At 50.8% G+C, this 20,381-nt stretch overlaps 1 protein-coding gene across 6 annotated transcripts in view; it reads left to right on the top strand.

Moving 5' to 3' along the window:
• RALGAPA2 (Ral GTPase activating protein catalytic subunit alpha 2) overlaps nucleotides 1-2,988 on the top strand; it is a 328,989-nt gene extending 326,001 nt beyond the window's left edge. For 2 of the 6 annotated variants that reach the window (XM_070052134.1, XM_051845326.2), the window contains one exon: nucleotides 2,304-2,988. The gene's annotated coding sequence lies outside the window, so the exon portion shown is untranslated. Of the gene's footprint in view, nucleotides 1-2,268 lie in introns of all 6 variants that reach the window. The other 4 variants (XM_070052131.1, XM_051845323.2, XR_007919407.2 and 1 more) reach the window with 3 other exon arrangements.
• The last annotated feature ends 17,393 nt before the right edge of the window (nucleotides 2,989-20,381 follow it).

The raw sequence follows: 20,381 nt of genomic DNA, 5'->3' as shown, positions 1-20,381 counted from the left end.
GGAGGAGAGAGGGACTGGGGACTGGTTCCTGGGCCCCTGCTGTCTCCTCTCATTCATAAACTCAAGCAAAACAAGGGTCGAATTGAAGGATTTTCTCTGCATTGGTTTTGCTACTTTCACTTTGTTAGGATTTAGGGTTTTCTCAAAAATTTCATCATCACCCAGATTGGCTCTCCCCGGGGCCTTGTGCCCAGGAGAAGTGTTCCACCTCGGCAGTTGAGTGTTTTTCCACCTGTGCCTAAGACCCACCGCCCGAGGAGAGGTGGTCCTGACCACCCAGGAGCCCTCTGGGTCCAGACAGTGACACTCCTACCCAGCAATGCTCAGAAGATTCTAGAAACACAAGGTGCTGTCCCAGTGAGAGTCCCTGTAGGGCAAGAGAAACGACCGATGGCTCAGGACAGCAAACGCCAATCAGGATAGTGGGCGAGTGCCGGGTGTAGGCACCAGCCCCCGGGGGTGGGGAGAGGGGTGCCCTGGAATGGCGGAGACAGCGCATCACTGGGTGGGTGGGGGGGGTGCCGTTCCTTGTCACACACAGGTGTAGGGTAACAGGTTCCAAGCAAGGAGGTCAGATCCGTGTTTTTTACCCATTTGGCTCTAAGCAAGGCCTGTTTACAAAAAGGAAAAGCCCCGCCCCCTCTCTCAGCTCTCCAGCTGCCTCGCTGACATCTCCGGGTGGACCTTGCTGTCCAGCAAGAGAAATGGGTGCACAGGGAATCCCCCGTCTCGTACTTGGGGACTGCTGCAGCCCCAGCTCTGCCCGGGAGCAAGAGCTCAGGGGCACAGCCAAGGCCAGCGCCCACGGTGCGGTCTCTGTTCTTTCACAATGCACAGGGCCAGGGTAACCGCCCTGCGCTCAGACCAGGAGAGCAGCTGGTGACTTGCGGCCGCCAGCCCAGGGCTGGCGTTGGAAGGACAGCTTGGTCCTGTCAAGTTTGTTTTTCTGCTTCCTGAGGATGGCAGGTCGGGTCCGGGGCCTGGCACACAGGACAGAAGAGACCCAGGGATGCGGCAAAGTGGAAGCAAGCTTTAATCACCTTGGGCCATTCCACTGGGGGCTGCTGGCGATGGACAGTGACCAGGAGGCCAGCAGCCTTTCCTTTCACATCAGCACATGTGTTGGTTCCCCGTTCTCTGTCGTTTTTTGTTCCTTTTTTTTTTTTTAATTTTTTTTTGACAGGCAGAGTTAGTGAGAGAGAGAGACAGAGTGAAAGGTCTTCCTTCCGTTGGTTCACCCCCCAAATGGCTGCTATGGCCGGCGCACTGCGCTGATCCGAAGCCAGGAGCCAGGTACTTCCTCCTGGTCTCCCATGCGGGTGCAGAGCCCAAGCACTTGGGCCATCCTCCACTGCCTTCCCGGGCCACAGCAGAGAGCTGGACTGGAAGAGGAGCAACCGGGACTAGAACCCGGTGCCCATATGGCATGTCGGCGCCGCAGGCGGAGGATTAACCAAGTGAGCCATGGCGCCAGCCCCTGTTTTTTGTTTCTTTTTGAGTAAACCGTGAATCCTTACAGACTGGCGGTCTTGAGCTGCTTCCTTCCATGTTTACAAAGCCCTCAGACCCCCACTGCTCAGCGCCTGTCCGGGCTCTAGAGCCCCCCGTAGGTGTCTAGCAGTAAGTAGCTTCTGGAATGTTCTGTGTGCAGGATCTAGAAATGCGCGGTTGCAGATACCTGGCGTTAGCAGAAGAGATGCATCAGGGCTCGGAAGTCGTAGTGGACTCCCCTGGACTCTCCTGCTCAGGGATTGCATTTGGCCTCTGTGAACCAGTGTCCCTGACTCGACTATAGGCAGCGAGTAGCTCACCCCGCCACTCCTCTCTGGTGGTTTTACCAACCCCTTGGTTTTCGGCCTGGAGTCCACTCTTCTCAGTAACAGTTTGGTTTGGGGATTCTGAGTGGGGGAGCCGGGAATCTGGCACCCATGTTTGCTAACAGTCACATGGACTTGAGTCCTTTCTGTTATCTGGGGTGGAAAAGTGTAATGACCAAGTTTTTTTTTTTTTTTTTTTTTTTTTTTTAATTTTCACTCAGAAAAACAAATACCATATTTTTGCAATAAATGCCTTTCAGCAACATTTGTGGAGGCTCAGTCATCCGGGAAGCCCCCCCACCCTGTCCCCACCCCAGTGGAGCCCAATTGTGATGAGCCCTAGTGGCCTGAGGCTGGGCCAGGCCACGCCCCTCACCTGTCTGCCCCCCAGTTCCCAGATTTCCGTCTGAGTCGGAGTCCAGGGGTGTAGCCTTGTTTTGTACCTTGAAAGACAGGAATTGCACAGAGTGGTGACTTTTCTCCAAGGAGGCGGGCCTTCCACCGATGGAAATGAGGAAACCCTGCACGGGTGAGTGGCTGTCACGAGTGTCGTCACACCCAAGCCCGCTGGGTGGACCGAGGAGACCCCCAGCAATCCAGATGAGAGACCCTGCAGCCCGCGGCGGGCCGCGTGGACCCTGTCTCCCTGGCCTCCCTCAGTGTGACCACCTGTGCCCCAGTCTGCTGACTCTGCCATGGGGAGGATGGATGAGTCCCTTCACCCTCGCTGTGTGTCCCTCTCTGCCTGCTGAAGGCCGCGTCCTTATCTGAAGGGAGACTCAGCGGGCAACAGCCGTGGTTTTTCTTTGCGCTCGACATCTATGTATGATCCACGTGAAGTGAATGTTTCTTAATGTTTTCAGGTCTACCACGTTTAGTACATGTAAATAAGAAAAAAACTTTGATAAATACAGTAAATTAAGTTATAGCATGTCATTGGATTCTTATTTTGTTCTCTCTTGTTATTTAATCTTCCTGATGATCCACGCCTTTGTAGGCGTGTGTGTGTGTGTGCGTGTGCACGCGTGCCAGGACACACAGCGCTGGCAGCCACGCTGGGGAAAGCACACAGCTCCGTTGGTGACCGCCACTTGGCTCTCCACGTGACCCTGACTCCCTCTTCCATTCTGATTTACTGTGATGATTTAAATAAAGTAGAAACCAGCACCTAGGCGCTGTGTGATTCTTTCATCCTTGTTATCGTTTGTAGGAAAATAAAGTTTATTCCTGGCATCTAGTAAAATTTTATTTTTTTTTTGGAAAAGTTGTTCAAAAGCATTCTTTGTAATAAAAGCCTACGCATTACCCAAAAAACAGTATCTGCTTCCAATCCAGGGCCGTTACAGCTGTGTCGACGTGAAATTCATCTCTCAGCCCATCACACACAAAGGCTGGGATCCACCCACGAGGGGGCCTGGGTCCATGTGTCGTTGGCTTGTCCTGCTGTCCTGCAGTAGTGCAGTCCACACCTCCCTTCATGACTCAATGCCAGCATCAGCATTGCCTGCCACTGCGTTGGCATCGAGGTCCACGGTGAACGGCGCCCTTGCTTGGTCCTTCCAGGGCAGCCCCCTGCACCTGCTCCCTTCCAGTGGTCTGGAGTCGGTCCTGATGAGCAGTGGGCAGACTTGGAGGGTTTGTCTTACCAATGAGAGGCAATCATGGGCTCCTGTGGTTTTCCTGACCCTGAGGAGGAGCCTGCCTCAGGATTCCAACTGTCGCCTGACAGCCTGGCCAGTGCCGCTCTGCCAGGGTCCCGAGCCACTCCCAGGCACTGCACTCGAGACGTGGGCCAAGTGTGTAAAACTCATTCACTCGTCTACTTAGCAGATATTCCTACACTGCTCAATACTTGCAAACATTTCACTGAAGCTGAAGGGGTTCGGGTGCCTCCCTGGAAGTCAAGTGGAGCCTGCACTGATCTGGCTCATTTTTTTGCTTTTGGTTGATAGCAAGAGCCTGTCTAAAGCTACTCTTGCTTCCTCATAGAATGAAGTCCAGTGTGTTTCAGAACTCTGCAGCCTAGGAAGCAGTATACCGACTTCCTTCAGAAAGGGTCACGAGTTGCCTACGCCCACTCTGTCTCCCACCCCTGCCCCAGATTCTGCTCCTACCCTGTGGGAAGCAGAACCTGAGTATCTGCATTCCTCAAAACTGTCCAGGGAACCTGCAGGTGGAGTTGGATAGAGGGGCCTGGGCCAACCCCACGGGCAATGCTCTGGGCAGCACCTGCCACGCTCCTGCCTGTATACCAAGGGGAGTAGAGTGGCGTTCCTGGTCTCACTAACGAGCCAGCCTTGTAGCGCGCCCTCCACGACTCTGCACATGCCCTGGGGGATAATGGAGAGATAATTTTCACATCCGGAAATGGCCATTGGAAATCCCAAGGACATGAGACAAGCCGCCTTCTAAAACAGTTTGCTTGCTTATTTACGGCAAAAGGATGGGAATTGGGGACGTGTAGTCCATTATGCTTTCTGTAAGTCATCAGATCACCTTCAAAAAATACCTGTCAAATCCAACCATCCCTTGCAAGACCTGCAGACCAGAAAGAATTGCCGATCCAGCGGTTCCAAAGGGACTACTATCATACAAGCAGTGGTCTCATAAAGGTCTCCCTTAGCTTTTGCCAGGTGCCTGAGTTTAAACAAAGATTATTCTTAAGGCCACAGTAGGATTCTCTAAGTATTCCAGGGAAGATGCAGCAAAGCTCATCTCACGACGAGAAGACACCGACATTTGTATCTGCTCAACTTCTGTAAACCGAGTCTGATGGCATTCCGGCTCTGTGTATGAACTAAATTGAGCCCACTTCGGTTTATGAAATCATTGATGTTCAAGGGGCGCTATCATCATTTGCTGAAGTAACTTCCATTGAATTTCATTTTTCAAACCAAAACATGAAAGCCATGGACGTGACACACAAGGTAAATGGAACCCCTGTGTATTCAGTTAACTTACGGTCTTGTTTTTTTGAAGATTTATTTATTTACTTGAAAGTCAGAGTTACACAGAGGAAGAAGGAGAGAGAGAGAGAGAGAGAGAGAGAGAGGTCTTTCATCCGCTGGTTCACTCCTCAAATGGTCACAATGACCAGAACTGAGCTGATCTGAAGCCAGGAACCAGGAGCTTCTTCCAGGTCTCCCATGCAGGTGCAGAGGCCCAATGACTTGGGCCATCTTCTACTGCTCTCCCAGGCCATAACAGAGAGCTGGATCAGAAGTAGAGCAGCCCGGTCTCGAACCAGTGTCCATATGGGATGCCAGCACTGCTGGCGGCAGCTTTACCCGCTATGCTACAGCACTGGCCCCTAACTCACAGTCTTATGAAAGGTCATTTTCCATGCTGCACACACCACCTCCTCCAGCAGGTACCAAGCAGCCAGAAAGCGAGGGTCCCATGTGAGGACACTGCACAGCAGCAGTCGCCGTTCCTTCCATTGTATGCACCGTGTGCCGAGAACAAAGTCTCCATGTACATATGGTCGTCACAATTTTTCATTTTAAAAAATTTAAACTAAGAAATACTTTTAATGGCATGGAGTATCGCCTGCCTGTGAAGATGCCCACACCCCACATCCCAGTGCTGGGGTTTCCTTCCCAGCTCCAGCTCCTGCCTCCAGCTTCCTCTAGTGCTGGCCCATGGAGGCAGCCCTGATGCCACTAGTGATTGGGTTCCTGCCACCCACATGGGAGACCTGGATGGAGTCCCCGACTCCCAGCTTCAGCCCTGGTGAGCTGCTGCAGGCATTTGGGGGAGTGAACCAGTGGATGGGAACTCCTGCTCTCTCTCTCTTCCCCTCTCTCAGCCCTTAAATAAATAAAAAATGCTTACAATAACTTAAAAAATAATATACTTTTGGCCGGCACCACGGCTCACTAGGCTAATCTTCTACCTTGTGGCGCCGGCACACCGGGTTCTAGTCCCGGTCGGGGCACCGGATTCTGTCCCGGTTGCCCCTCTTCCAGGCCAGCTCTCTGCTGTGGCCAGGGAGTGCAGTGGAGGATGGCCCAAGTGCTTGGGCCCTGCACCCCATGGGAGACCAGGAGAAGCACCTGGCTCCTGCCTTCCGATCGGCGCGGTGCGCCAGTTGCAGCACCGCTGGCCGCGGCGGTCATTAGAGGGTGAACCAACGGCAAAGGAAGACCTTTCTCTGTCTCTCTCTCTCACTGTCCACTCTGCCTGTCAAAATAATAATAATAATAATAATAATAATAATATACTTTCAATACCTACAGCTCCACTATCCTAGATTGGATAAAGACAAGGGATAAGTGAAGCATTTATGTTTTTCTGGAAGATTCTATCTTGTTCAGAACAAATGTAGAGGAGAAGCTATGCAGTCCCGGTTTGTGGGCTCCTTTGTGTTCTGTGTCAGATGAGAAAGGCAGGCTCAGAACGTCCTTAAAGCTGCTCTCTCCTCGGGTGGCAGAGGGCCTCTGCACGGCAGGCATTGACTGTTCTATCTAACACATCTTGGGAAGGGAAGTCAGTGTACTGAGGGTCTCAGGGCCACAGTGTCCTTTCCTGTGTGTCCAGGTATCCTGTGCAGTCTCCCATTGGTGCGGCCCCGCCCTCCTGCACACTGCCTCTTGAGTTGGGCAGCACGTTCTGTCTGTACACCTCGCCCCGCAGCAGCTCCCTCCCAGGCGCAGGGTCCCCGGGGTGCCTCTCGCCGCCCAGGGTGTGAAGTGGCCCGGGCCTTGCTATTACAGACCCTCAAAGGATCTTTTTGACTTCAGAAAATAGCCTGGCAAAGAAAAGCTTTTTCCCATGAATACTCAACCACTGCATTATGCTCCTCGGATGGCAGAGGTGAGTACTTTTGATCAATATTCCCAAGAGAAACCGCTGCTGGGCTAAGTGCAAGCCTGGGGCCTCGGGAGCAGGGCTCCCTCCCACTCGGTGCCTCTCTCTCTCTCTCTCTCTCTCTCTCTCCACCAACAGAGCCGGGGAGGACAGCATGTTAAATGGCCTCATCTTCTGCTTTCAGAAGCGGTGGCCGCAGTCTGCTATCCGCCACTGGAAATGCCGATTTCTGACAGCTGCCTTCCCAGAACCCTTGGCGTTGTCCGTTCCAGGCACCCGTGCAGGTGGGAGACCTCTAGGCAGGAGCTGTCCTTCACCCAGCAGGTGTATTTACTCCGCATCCACGAGATTGTGATGGAATAGCAGAGTGTGTGCCTTCCTAACTTCCAAAAATGATGTTCTGCCTCTTACCCCACATCCCTATCCCAGGATGGACAAGCAGGCTACTTGAAAGAATAGTTATCTCCGTGGAGAGCCTTCTCTGTAGATTAATGCAACCACACACAGAAATACAGAGTTTGCTTTTGTCTTTTTAAAGTCCTGTTTTATTTATTTGAAAAGCATAGTGGCAGAGAGAGAGAGAGAGCGCGTGAGCTTCCATCCACTGGTTTATTCCCCAAATGGCTGCGACGGCCATTCTCACTGGCACCTGCCCTCAGTAATTCATCCCATCTCCACCTCAGCCAGCAAAATACATCATTTATTTGTTCAAGACTCTGGGCTACTTCTCTTTGTGCCCAGGAGGCCACACTATCCAGTTTGGGCTCTAAAAGATCCAAGAAGAACCTTCAAGGGCTCAGCCAGACAAGTCCGAGGGCCGCTCACTTCCTGCCATGTAGCGCTCCCCACAGCTGCCTGTAAGAGACCACTGCTGGCACCAGCACGGCTGCACCTGGCACCACCTCCTTCATGTCCCCATCTTCTGTGTGCGATTGCCTAGAGGTCAAGAACCTCTCATGTGGGCTGCGAAGGTGACCTAGCTCCTTACTATTAGGCATCGATTGTAACGCCCCACACATTGTCCACACTCCCTTAAAGGAGGTGTAGCTGCAAGGGAGGCTGGAAAGGCAAGTTTCTGGGTTCCAGCTTGGGGAAGCAGTGCTCAATCGCTGGGAAACTCAGACCATAGGAAGTTCAAAGTCACGGAGCAAGCAGAAAGCAGCTTCACTTTCCGTGGAGGGCTGGGGGAGGGAGGATGCTACTCTTTCCTCATTTTGTCAATGAGAAAACAGAGAATCAGTAACTTGTGCAAGGCCACAAGGCTCTTAAATGATGGAGACAAGATGATGAAAGCAGATGTTGGAGCTCCAAGGCCCTGGCACCTAACAGCCACACGCTGCTGAGAAGACCTGGCTTCCTCTGTAGGTGCACCTGTGAGGAGCAGCACCTGCTGCTCATTATTATCAAGACCCACTGCCTTCAGTGGCCTTGGCACTCTCTCTGCGGTATAAAATTAAATTTTTCCTTGAAGAGATGTATAATTTGGGACATGCTCAAGCTGACTTGCCCCAAATGGTAGAGTTAGAAACATACCAGGGGATTCCAATTCAATCCCATCAAGGTGGCATGTACCAATGCCATCTCACTATTCCAAGTGATCAATTTCAGTTCACAATTGATCATAATGAAAGGACTAAGAGTCAAAGGGAGCACATAAACAAGTCTAGTACCTGCTAACACTAACCGATAGAATAAAGGGGAGAGTGATCCAACATGGGAAGTGAGATACTCAGCAGACTCATAGAATGGCAGATGTCCTAAATAGCACTCTGGCCTCAGAATCAGCCCTAAAGGCATTCGGATCTGGCTGAAAAGCCCATGAGAGTATTTCAGGCATGGAAAGCCAAGACACTCTGGCAAAAGATCTCTGCGAGTGAGATCCCAGTGGAAAGAACAGGTCTTCAAAGAAGGAGGTACCTTTCTCTGAAGGGAGGAGAGAACCTCCACTTTGACTATGACCTTGTCTAAACAAGATAAGAATCGGAGAACTCAGAGGGCTTCCATAGCCTTGGAAACTCATGACTGGAGCATAGGGAGATTACTGAAGCCATAGACAGGAGTGTCAATTGGTAAAGTCAACAACAGGAGTCACTGTGCACTTACTCCTCATGTAGGATCTCTGTCCTTAATGTGCTGTGCATTGAGATTTAATGCTATAACTAGTACTCAAACAATATATTTCACTTTGTGTTTCTATGGGGGTGCAAACTGTTGAAATCTTTACTTAATGTATACTAAACTGATCCTCTGTAAAAAAAAAAAAAGAAATTATCAACTCCCAACTTGACTCTCACTGGGATTAAACATGACAATAGGTCTGATCTGATTTCATCATCATTTTTAAAAAAATCATCTATTATTTTTCACTTTATGTTTCTGTGTGGGAGCAAACTGTTGAAATCCTTACTTAATGTATACTAAGCTGATCTTCTGTATATTAAGATAATCGAAAATGAATCTTGATGTGAATGGAAGGGGAGAGGGAGTGGGAAAGGGGAGGGTTGTGGGTGGGAGGGACGGTATGGGGGGGGGAAGCCATTGTAATCCATAAATCGTACTTTGGAAATTTATATTCATTAAATAAAAGTTAAAAAAATTTTCCTTGAAATATTTTCTCAAAAATTATCAGACAGCAAGGCTGGCTTTATGGTACAGCAGGTTAAGCCACCACCTGCAACCTGCATCTTAGGCATCCCATAAGAGCGCCAGTTGCAGTCCCGGCTGCTCCACTTCCAATCCAGCTCCCTGCTAATGTGCCTGGGAAAGCAGTGGAAGATGGCCCAAATATATGTCACCCTTGAGAAACCCAGAGGGAGTTCCAGGCTCCTCAGCTATTGCAGCCATTTAGAGAGCGAACGAGTGGGTAGAAGATCTCTTTCTCTCTCTGTCTCTCTCTGTAACTCTACCTTTCAAATAAAATTTTTAAAAGATTTTATTGATTTGAGAGGTAGAGCTACAGACAGTGAGAAAGAGAGGCAGAGAGAAAGGTCTTCCATTGGTTCACTCCCAAGATGGCCGCTATGGCTGACACTGTGCTGATCCGAAGCCAGGAACTAGGAGCCTCCTCCTGGTCTCCCATGTGGGTGCAGAGGCCCAAGAACCTGGCCCATCTTCCACTGCTCTCCCAGGCCACAGCAGAGAGCTGGATCAGAAGAGGAGGGGCAGCCGGGACTAGAACCAGCACCCACATGGGATGCTGGCACCGCAGGTTGAGGATTAACCTGCGCCACGGCGCCGGCCCCATCATATAAATTTTTAAAATCTTAAGAAAAAAAGTTATGAGACTGTGCGAACCAGAGTTAGCATGCAGGTCCCTCTGTATGCACTGGTGTTGCCTGTGTTGCCCTCAGGGTGAAGCTGGGCAGGACCTGCTTTGCAGGAATGGTGCTTGGAGAGTGTTCCATCTCTCACACGTGCTGGTTGCCATGGTTCCAGGAGGTGAGTTGCTTGCAGGTATACAATACAAGTGATCTCCACAACAAAGTGTTTTTAGAACCAAAGTGGAAGAGAGAGAACTGGATGGAAGGTGGCTTGGGTGATCAGACCCGAAGTCAGATTCTCGCTGTGGTGCTGCTTAAAACACCACTGTTTACAATCAAGTCTTTTGCTTCTCTCCATTGCGGTTTGCATCTACGGGATGTGGGAGTCGATCAAAAAATGATGCAGAATGTGCAAATTGACTGCTACAAATGTGCACCTGTGTAAGAGCCTTCATCACTATCACAAAGTGCTGGAGTCACCGGGTTTCCTCCCGGGCAGTGGTCATTCGTGTGTGCAGGTTGGATCCCGCAGAAATAAGAAGTGCTCGGGCCGGCGCCGCGGCTCACTAGGCTAATCCTCCGCCTTGCGGCGCTGCCACACCGGGTTCTAGTCCCGGTCGGGGCACCGGATTCTGTCCCGGTTGCCCCTCTTCCAGGCCAGCTCTCTGCTGTGGCCAGGGAGTGCAGTGGAGGATGGCCCAAGTGCTTGGGCCCTGCACCCCATGGGAGACCAGGAGAAGCACCTGGCTCCTGCCATCGGATCAGCGCGGTGCGCCGGCCGCAGTGCGCCAGCCGCGACGGCCATTGGAGGGTGAACCAACGGCAAAAGGAAGACCTTTCTCTGTCTCTCTCTCTCTCACTGTCCACTCTGCCTGTCAAAAAAAAAAAAAAAAAAGAAAGAAAGAAAGAAAGAAATAAGAAGTGCTCCAGAGGTGGGCCTTTTTCCCTAGCAGTTAAGATACAGGCTGGGTTGCCCATGTCCAGCCTGGGTTTGAGTCCCGGCTCTGCTCCTGTTTCTAGCTTCCTCCTGATGCATAGACTGGGTGGCAGCAGGTGAGGATTTGGGTCCCTGCCACCCACACAGGAGATCTGGATTGAGTTCCTGACTCCAGTTTCAGCCTCTAGAAGGGGCACCGGGGAGAACCAGTGGGTAGGAGGTCTCTTTCTCTCTCCCTCTTATCTATCATCTAGCTGGCTATCTAATCTGTCTATTTCTGGGTCTCAAATGAAAGAGTTTAAAAAAATTCGTAAATGGTCTTCTCCAATGCGTAAGAGAGACTACTTGATGACTCACTTGGCTCCTCCCCGTCCTACTGCGGTAAGAGATATGCAGGCTATCATTTGGGAGTCAAATTGCCAAGTTGCAAAGCAGTGGTTTCTATGATGTGGGATTAGAGCCGCCCATGTTCATGGGGCACCATGTTGTGCTCTGTTCGGTAGTCCCTTCCCAAGAGGATAGACTCCAGACCCTTGCGCTGGGCTGGTGTTGTGGCGCAGTGGACAAAGCTGCCGCCTGCAATGCCAGCGTCCCATGCTGGAGCACCTGTCGGAATCCCAGACACCGCACTTCCAATGGCCAAGTACTTGGGCCCCTGCTACCCACATGGGAGACCAGGATGGAGTTCCTGGTTCCTGGCTTCCAGTTGGCCTAGTCCCAGTCACTGTGGCCATTTGGGGAGTGAAACAATGCATGAAAGATCTTCCTCTGTGTAACTGCCTTTCAAAGAAATAAATAAATCTTTAAAAAAAAAAAAGCCCTTGCACTTCCCTATCCTTTTGTTTCTTTGTTTTTTCATTTTTTTCTTTGTTCACGATCCATTTGAATTCTCCCACACTGGAACATTGGCCCGTGGGGATTTCTATCCATGGACAGGTTTCCTTCTTGATCTCAGCTAAATGTCCCACCTACAAGCTATGTCACTTCTTCAGGACCTTCCATTTCTGCGTTCTGTTGTACAAGAAATAATGACCAATACAGCCTTGTCAAATAATTGTGATAATTCAGTGAGTAATCCATCTTAAGGCCTTAAACCAGGCAAATAATATGACTATTAGTTATTATAGTTATAGATAGGAACTCCATCCAGGTCTCCCTTGTGAGTGGCAGGGGTCCAAGCACTTGAGCCGTCACTGCCGCCCCTCAAGATATATTAACAGGAAGCTGGACCGGAAGCGGAGCAGCTGGGACTTGAACTGGATTTGCATGTCTGAGGATTGCGTGAAAGCAACCATAATTAACATGATGAACAGTCTGGGGGGACAGGCATTGTGCTAAGTGGGTCAAGTCACTGCTTTCGATGCCTACATCCCATAAAGGAGGGCTCTCTCTGACTTAGCGACCCAGCTGCCTGATACTGTGCATCCCGGGAGGCAGCAGATGGTGGCTCAAGTGCTTGGGCCCCAGCCACCCACACAGGAGGCTCAGGTGGAGTTCTGGGCTCCTGGCTTTGGCCTGGCAAGCCTTGGCTATTGCAGGCATTTGTGGAGTACATCAGTGGATGACAGCTTTCTCTCTCTCTCCCTCTCTCTCTCTCTCTCTCTCCTTCTCCCCCTACCTTTCAAGTACCTAAATAATAAATATTACAAAAATCATAGGGGCCAGCACTGTGGTGCAGTGGGTTAACACCCCGGCCTAAAGGGCTGGCATCCCATATGGGCACTGGTTCGAGACCGGGCTGCTCTACTTCTGATCCAGCTCTCTGCTATGGCCTGGGAAAGCAGTAGAAGATGGCCCAAGTCCTTGGGCCCCTGCACCTGCATGGTAGACCGGAGGAAGCTCCTGGCTCCTGGCTTAGGATCAGCGCAGCTCTAGCCATTGTGGCCAATTGGGGAGTGAACCAGCAGTTTAAAGACCTCTCTCTCTCTCTGCCTCTCCTCTCTCTGTGTAACTCTGACTTTCAAATAAATAAATAAATCTTTTTAAAAATCATGAACAGTCATAATAAAACTATTTTGAGAGCAATTTTCTACTTTCAGAAAAATCTAGTACATTTTTCTTTTGAACTGATTTTATAATGTATCTAAATTGTGACACCTGTAAAGATAGTGCCACTCAGTTTTGCAATTTTCTTTCTTTCTTTTTTTTTTTTTTTTTGACAGGCAGAGTAGACAGTGAGAGAGAGAGAGAGACAGAGAGAAAGGTCTTCCTTTGCCATTGGTTCACCCTCCAATGACCGCTGTGGCCAGCGGCGCTGCAACTGGCGCACCGCGCCGATCGGAAGGCAGGAGCCAGGTGCTTATTCTGGTCTTCCATGGGGTGCAGGGCCCAAGCACTTGGGCCATCCTCCACTGCACTCCCTGGCCACAGCAGAGAGCTGGCCTGGAAGAGGAGCAACCGGGACAGAATCCGGCGCCCGGACCGGGACTAGAACCCGGTGTGCCGGCGCCGCAAGGCGGAGGATTAGCCTAGTGAGCCGCGGTGCCGGCAGTTTTGCAGTTTTCAAGAATTCTGTGAAATTTCTGCCATCAAGACACAACTGAGCAAAACACAGTCTTCATAAGAACCACATTTGTGGGCTGTCTCTCTGGCACAGTAGGTTAAGCCTCTGCCTGCAGCGCCAGCACCCTAATATGAGCACAGGTTCGAGTCCCGGCTGCTCCACTGCCAATCCAGCTCCCTGCTAATGTGCCTGGGAAAGCAGTAGAAGATGGCCCTAGTGCTTGGGCCCCTGCACCCATGTAGGAGACCAGGAAGAAGCTCCTGGCTGCTAGCTTTGAATCGGTGCAGCTCTGCTGTTGAAGCTATTTGGGAGAGAACTAGCAGGTGGAAGATCTCTCTCTCTCTCTCTCTCTCTAACTCTGCTTTACAAATAAATAAGTAAATCTTTAAAAAAAAAATACAAGGGGGGGGAACACATTTTTCTCTCTAGTTAATGGAGCAAAACATTTTCTGATATAAATATGAAATATTAATTGTGTGATTATTAAAAGATTTTAAAGCTATACCTTATATTTCATGATCTATCAGATACTTCCATGAAAACCTTCAGGAAGGTAGTAAGGATAATAATTGTGTTTCAAAGGCAGCAATAAAAATTTTCCATTCAAAGACCAGAAGGAAGAAAGAATATGTTCCTTTGTGATGCAAAAGATTTGCTCTAGGGCTGGTGTTGTGACTCCCTTGATTAAGCCACTGCCTTTGAGACCTGCAGTTTTGAGTTCCAGCTGCTCCACTTATGATCCAGCTCCCTGCTAATGCACCTGGGAAAGCAGCAGAGGATGGCCCAAGTGGGAGACCTGGATGAAGCTCCTGGCTCCTGGCTTTGGCCTGGCCCAGCCCTGGCCATTGCAGCCATCTGGGGAGTGAACCAATGAAAAGAAGATCTTTCTCCCTCCCTCTTTCTCTCTGTAACTCTGCCTTTCAAATAAATAAATAAATATTTAAAAAAAAAAAAAAAAGATTGACTGTGATCTGCTACATGATTCTGTTCAAATCTGGGCACCCGGGACCTGCACTGTGGGTCCCCTTCCTTTGTCCCTGGGATTCTTAATTCATGTTCCCTTCAGTTTCCGCCCAGCTCCTAACAACCTCTTTGTGGCTGAGTTCTAGAAGGGTGATGGCTCATTTTACATAATCTGTAGACAGATAGTGACGGAAAAGCACTGCAATCAACTGACCTTCGAGGCTTCTCCGTGGCGATGTCAGCCACGGGCGTTACAGCCGACCTCCCCATCACTCTGTCCTTCATGCTGGGAGGACATTTTAGCCCGATTTTCTTTCCCTCTCCTGTAGAGAGGGTTTCTCTGAGACCCACCCCTCCACGCACGCACTGTCACCTTCTCTGTATCCTATCAGATTCAGCACATAATAGCCACTGGGCACCTTTGTCCATTCCGCCACCCTCAGGTGTGACTGTCACCTGGCGGTGGCTTGGGGCAGGGAACATTGCATCAGGGCCCCCACTCCTGCACAACAGATGTCCCGTGCACACAGGAGGGCCTTCTCTGAACAGTGAAAGAGGAGAACAAGGAACTAGGGTTGGTGTTTCCCGTATTATTGTTTTCCCACGTGGAAGGGGCAGGGATGGACAAAGGCGCTTCCGATGAAGGGGGGTGGGGGGCTCTGGTTATCTCCGTGCAAACCAGGTCCACAAGCTTCTTACAGATGGCGGCCATAGTGCTGTAGGGCACAGACGGGAGAGGCCAGAAATGGTGCCTCTCGGTCACCACACTTTGCAATGTGCTCCTGCCGGCAGCAAGCATCCCGTAGGCTTCATTTCAGTTTGGTGAGTCTTCTAAGAATGGCTGGTCCCTGTTGTACGGGCGTATGCGATGAGCTAAAGAGAAAACATCAGTCCTGCTGCTTTTGTGTGGAAATGCCACCAGCAAGACCACACAGTATAGAAATCTTCAAACAAGGCCAACACAAATGCACTCAGCCCGTCGCCCATCTGCTCACCATATATTCCGCCAGGGGGAAGCAGGCACCTCCTGGATGTCCCGCTTTGCACAGACAACGAAGCAAACCTGCAATGAAACGATGTGGGAGACCGGAGATGACGCCCAGGGCCTGCACGACAGAGGGCTGTGTGTTTGGATCAGCGCAAACGTTATCAGCCGACTTCAGGTCATTTATTCCAGAATATTCTGTGATCCTGGGAGGCCCACGGGGCTTTCATAAAATAGTTGTGGATGGAAAGTTTTAAGTCATTTTTCTCACCCATCTATGAGAGATCAGTTTCCTTCACCCCATCCCTGGTCCCTCGCAGGTGACACCTCTCATGATCTCCCCCCACAGAAGCTCCAGAGGGGTGCGTCCAAGGAGATGGGACTCAGCCCCGATGACACAAGACCTGTCGCCGTTTGCTTGCACAAGGTGAAGGGGTGTCGAAAATGATCGATCTAGGGGCGGCACTGTGGCACAGCGGGTTGAAGCCACCACCTGCAGTGCCGGCATCCCTTATGGACGCTGGTTCAAATCCCGGCTGCTCCACTTCTGATCCAGCTCTCTGCAATGGCCCCAAAGCAGTGGAAGATGGCCCAAGTCCCTGGGCCCCTGCACCCGCGTGGGAAACCCAGAAGAAGCTCTTGGCTCCTGGCTTTGGATCAGCTCAGCTCCGGCTGCTGTGGCCAACTGGGAACTGAACCAGCAGATGGAGGATGTGTGTGTGTGTCTCTCTGTGGCTCTACCTCTCTATGGGAAAACTTAGATAATTTTAAGTTCATGAGCTGGAAGCTGTACCTCCTTCACTCTCTGTTGCCATGTTCATCTACCCATCAATCAGGGGACCCCGCCCCAGGAAGTACCTCCTCTTACCCAGGACATGGGGTGGTACCACATAGACACTTCCATTTTTCTAATCTGATAAAAAGGATGTGCAGAAGCTCTCGCTCCTCCAGGTGGACTCAGGATGAGCTGGGCAGAGTATGATAATCTCTTTGGCCCACTCTCCCTTAATAAAGCCCTAATGGGCCTGTGTATTTTTCTCACTTTGTAAATAAAGTTTATCACACTGCATGAAGTGTTTGGGCCTCTATTTAGAAATCTTGGGGCTGGTGCTGTGGTGTAGCATGTAAAGCCGCCACCTGCTGTGCCGGCATCCCATATGGGCGCCAGTTCGAGTCCCAGCTGCTCCACTTCCCATCTAGCTTTCTGTTATGGCCTGGGAAAACTGTAGAAGATGGCCCAAGTTCTTAGGTCCCTGCACCTGAGTGGGAGACCTGGAAGAAGCTCCTGGCTCCTGGCTTCAGATTGGCGCAGCTCCAGCTGTTGCAATCAATTGGGGAGTGAACCAGTGAATGGAAGACCTCTCTCGCTCGCTCTCTCTCTGCTTCTCCTTCTCTCTGTGTGTGTAACTGACTTTCAAATAAATAAATAAATATTTTTTTTAAAAAAAAAGATATCTTCTCTAAGTAAAAGGCAAGAACCTGGAAAATTAATTTAGGCCCAATGCAGCCTGTAACACAAGAAGCAGAGCAAACTCCGGGGTGCTGGAGCCCCAGAGCTTACAGGAGGCTTCACAGGCCAGCCCCCCACCCCGGGTGTTAGTAAACAGACCTTCCTCTGGGAGTCACAAGTAGGGTGGGGGAGGAGAGGGAACCTTGTGGGCCCTGGGCCAAGATTTCCTGAAGGTACAGAGCCAACTCCCATTTCTAACTTCTCTTCGTGTTGCCGGTTGTCACGGTACAACCACGACTAATGAGCAGACCAGACCTTCCCTTGGTGCATGTGGGTCCTTTCATGCAGCAGGTTCGTAAACCATGGCTCCTCCAACACACCCAGTAGGGGGAACGGAACTTGAAGATACATGTGGCTGCTCTCCTTTCTCATCCAGATAGGATTTTCAGGCGTTTCCTTAATGGTTATGATGCCCAAACTCCAGTCGGGTGTTTTCGTAATTTAAGGTTAGAATATTAGGTATCTTTAGCACACCAGGCTGCGCCCCGTGCTTTGGTGCCGCCTTGGCAATCTGACAGAGTCAGGATCCTGGCATGTTGCCCTTGGTTGGTTCTCAGACTGGTGTCTTTTGCCGCCTTGTGAGTTTCTCCCCGATGCCTCAATTTCTTCCTTGATCTTCTCTAAATTCTACAGCTTGGGGGCCAGCAATGGGGCCCGGCAGGTTAATGCCACCTGTGATGCTGGCGTCCTGTGTTAGAGTACCTGTTCGAGTCCCAGCTGCTCTGCTTCCAATCCAGCTTCCTGCTAATGTGCCTGGGAAGGCGGCAGATGATGGGCCAAGTGCTGGGGCCCTGCACCCATGTGCTGCATCTTTGTTCTCTTTGACCTGGCCCAGCTCTGGCCACTGTGGCCATTTGGGGAATGAACCAGTAGATGTAAGATATCTTTGTCTCTCTGTCTCTCTCTTTTCTCTGTCACTCTGCCTTTCAAATACAAAATAAATATAAGTATTAAAATAAATAAATAAGTTCTACAGCTTGTTCCTCCAGCTAGAAAGTATTGCAAGTTTCTCTAGCTTGGCCAACAAAACACTAACTTAGCCCTGTAACAAGCTACAAAGGATGACTTAACTTCCTTCCTACGCTAGGATCTATTAGCTAGAAAATCTCTGTGTAGAGGCCAGCGCTGTGGCGCAGGGGGTTAACGCCCTGGCCTGAAGCACTGGTATCCCATATGGGCACCGGCTCTAGTCTCAGCTGCTCCTCTTCTGATCCAGCTCTCTGCTATGGCCTGGGAAAGCAGTAGAAGATGGCCCAAGTCCTTGGGCCCCTGCACCCATGTAGGAGACCTGGAAGAAGCTCCTGGCTCCTGGCTTCAGAAGGGCGCAGCTCTGGCTGTTGCAGCCAATTGGGGAGTGAACCATCAGAAGGAAGACCTCTCTCTCTCTCTTTCTGCCTCTCCTCTCCCTGTGTAACTCTGACTTTTGAATAAATAAATCTAAAAGAAAAGAAAAGAAAATCTCTGTGTAAGAGGTCAGTGTCTCTTTTGCAGAAAGAGGCCAGCTTTTGCTCCAAGTAAGCCTGCCACAGGCTGCATACTTAACTACTCCTAAATGTCACAGCACAAAGACAGCCCTGCCCTGCCCCCAACATGGGGTCTTTGCCCCTCTCATGTCAGTCTCAGGAATCCTCCCCAAGTGTCTCCCAACAGCTTGTAGATTCCCTCGGGCGTGTTCTAGGAGCATGGGCTCTGGTTTACTGGTGAGAACGAAGCCAATGGACTCAACCAAAGCCAAGGAGCCTGCACAGCCCTGTTGCAGGACTACATGGAGAATTCCTGTTATTCATTCACTAAGATTGTTGGAGTCTCTTCTGCCTTGTTTGGTTTGACGACTCAGTGAATGTCTGTGGAGTTGAGAGCAAGATCCAGGAGGGTGCAATGGGCCAGCAGCAGACCACAGGGAGGCAGGGGAGAAGTCCTGCACCCTCACTCGCCGTCACTCGCCCTGGCAGCATCCACCTGTGGCTGCTGTAGCCTGGTCCCACTGCCAGCACCCCAGTGTCTGCAGGGCACCCCGAGTCCACGTGAGCCATGGCAGCCTCCCCAGAGTGATGAACTCTGCAATGGGCCTCGGGTTATCGGAAGGGCTCCATCGCCTCCATCTGTGGTGCTGCGTGGAAGGAATGAATGCCTGCCCAGCACAGGACTCTGAATGCGTTCCCGTGGGTCACACAGTTCCCAGCACGGTCCTCCTGCTCTGGAGGCTGAAGGAGCTTCAGCTTCCCCAGGCTCCAAGAGGGAAGTAAAGCCAGCAACAGGCGGGATGCATGCCTCAAGTGGGTGTCACTGACAAGAATCAAAGCTTGCTTCCTTTGTTCTATCAACAGCACCCTCCTTGGCCATGGTGCCTTTCCTACCCCGCCCCCCCCCCCACCATGCTCACCACCCAGCCTCTGCCAAGAGTCTGGGGGTGGGCTGGGGGTCTGGGAGCGCCTTCCACGGATGGCCCCCCAAGCCTGGGGCACACGGGTGCCCTCGGCAGCCCTTGAGTATTTGTAAAGTTGCTGCATTCATTTCAACTCCGTGTTCTACTCTGAACTTGTCATCCAGGGAGGTAGAGGTAGGGGAGAGGGAGGGAGAGAGGGAGACACCTGATTTCCTTCCTGTGGGCTATTCTGCTAACTCCTATTGCATAACTGAAATCAACTGGCCAAGTTTTTCTGTCTCCTCCAAGCTGTTTAGTCCACCTCCCTATTACACATTTCATTTGCTATCTCATCCACATGAAATTTTGGCTTCTATTTTAGAACAGATAATTGAAATAAATGCCTGCAGTGGATAAGGGAACGGGTTTGTGAACACCACCAGATTACATTTATTCTAAAGGTTGGACCCTGGATACACTCACGCCTTAGGAGGATGGACTAGACACAAAGCAACACCAGTGTAGACAGACAAGATCCTGACCCTGCAGTACAGGTCTGGGTACACTGTGTGTTGCCACTCTGGTGGCTTTTAAGGAAACTTTTGATTGCAAAACACCTGTACATGACCCTGAGTGTAGGGGGCTCTCTTAACCCATGCTGTCACTCACAAAGCTTATTTTCCAAGCTCTTATACTGTGGTCACCGGAGGGGGAGGGAGCATTCAAAGTTTGCAGGGTATCACAAACGCCGCTGCTCCATCTCCGCTCGATCGCCCAAGCTTTTGTCTTCCCTTATTTTCCAACCTGGTAAAAGACCAAGTTGTCAGCGATAAAAGGCTCCTGGCCATTTGTCCCCGGGGCTGCTTAACCTGCCGCCTGTAATCTTTCATTGTTATTCCGAGGAGTCTGTTTCGGGGCCCTAACAAAGGGAGATTCCAGGCGTCCAAGGGTTCAGCCTTCGACTGGACAGAACTCTCTGCCACGCGGGAACTTCAGGCTGGGAATTGAATTCGAGCAGGAGAGCTCAACTCAAGTTTTCCTTCCAAGTTCCCCCTGGCCTGCTCCTCCCGCCCACGCCCCAGCCAGCTTTGGTAATGCAGACCCTTTCCCTTTTCCTGTGCAGAATTCTAACATCTCTCTGACCCTCAAATGTTAGATTTGGTGGGAGAGAGAAAAAAAAAAAAAGCAAAAACACACAAAAGGAAGCAAACGTACCATGGTGATACCTAGCA

Source organism: Oryctolagus cuniculus, chromosome 11 (assembly GCF_964237555.1).
Source record: "Oryctolagus cuniculus chromosome 11, mOryCun1.1, whole genome shotgun sequence".
NCBI classification, from domain to species: domain Eukaryota; kingdom Metazoa; phylum Chordata; class Mammalia; order Lagomorpha; family Leporidae; genus Oryctolagus; species Oryctolagus cuniculus.
The sequence above is the reverse complement of the archived record's forward strand: the minus strand, read 5'-3'. Positions and strand labels throughout refer to the sequence as shown.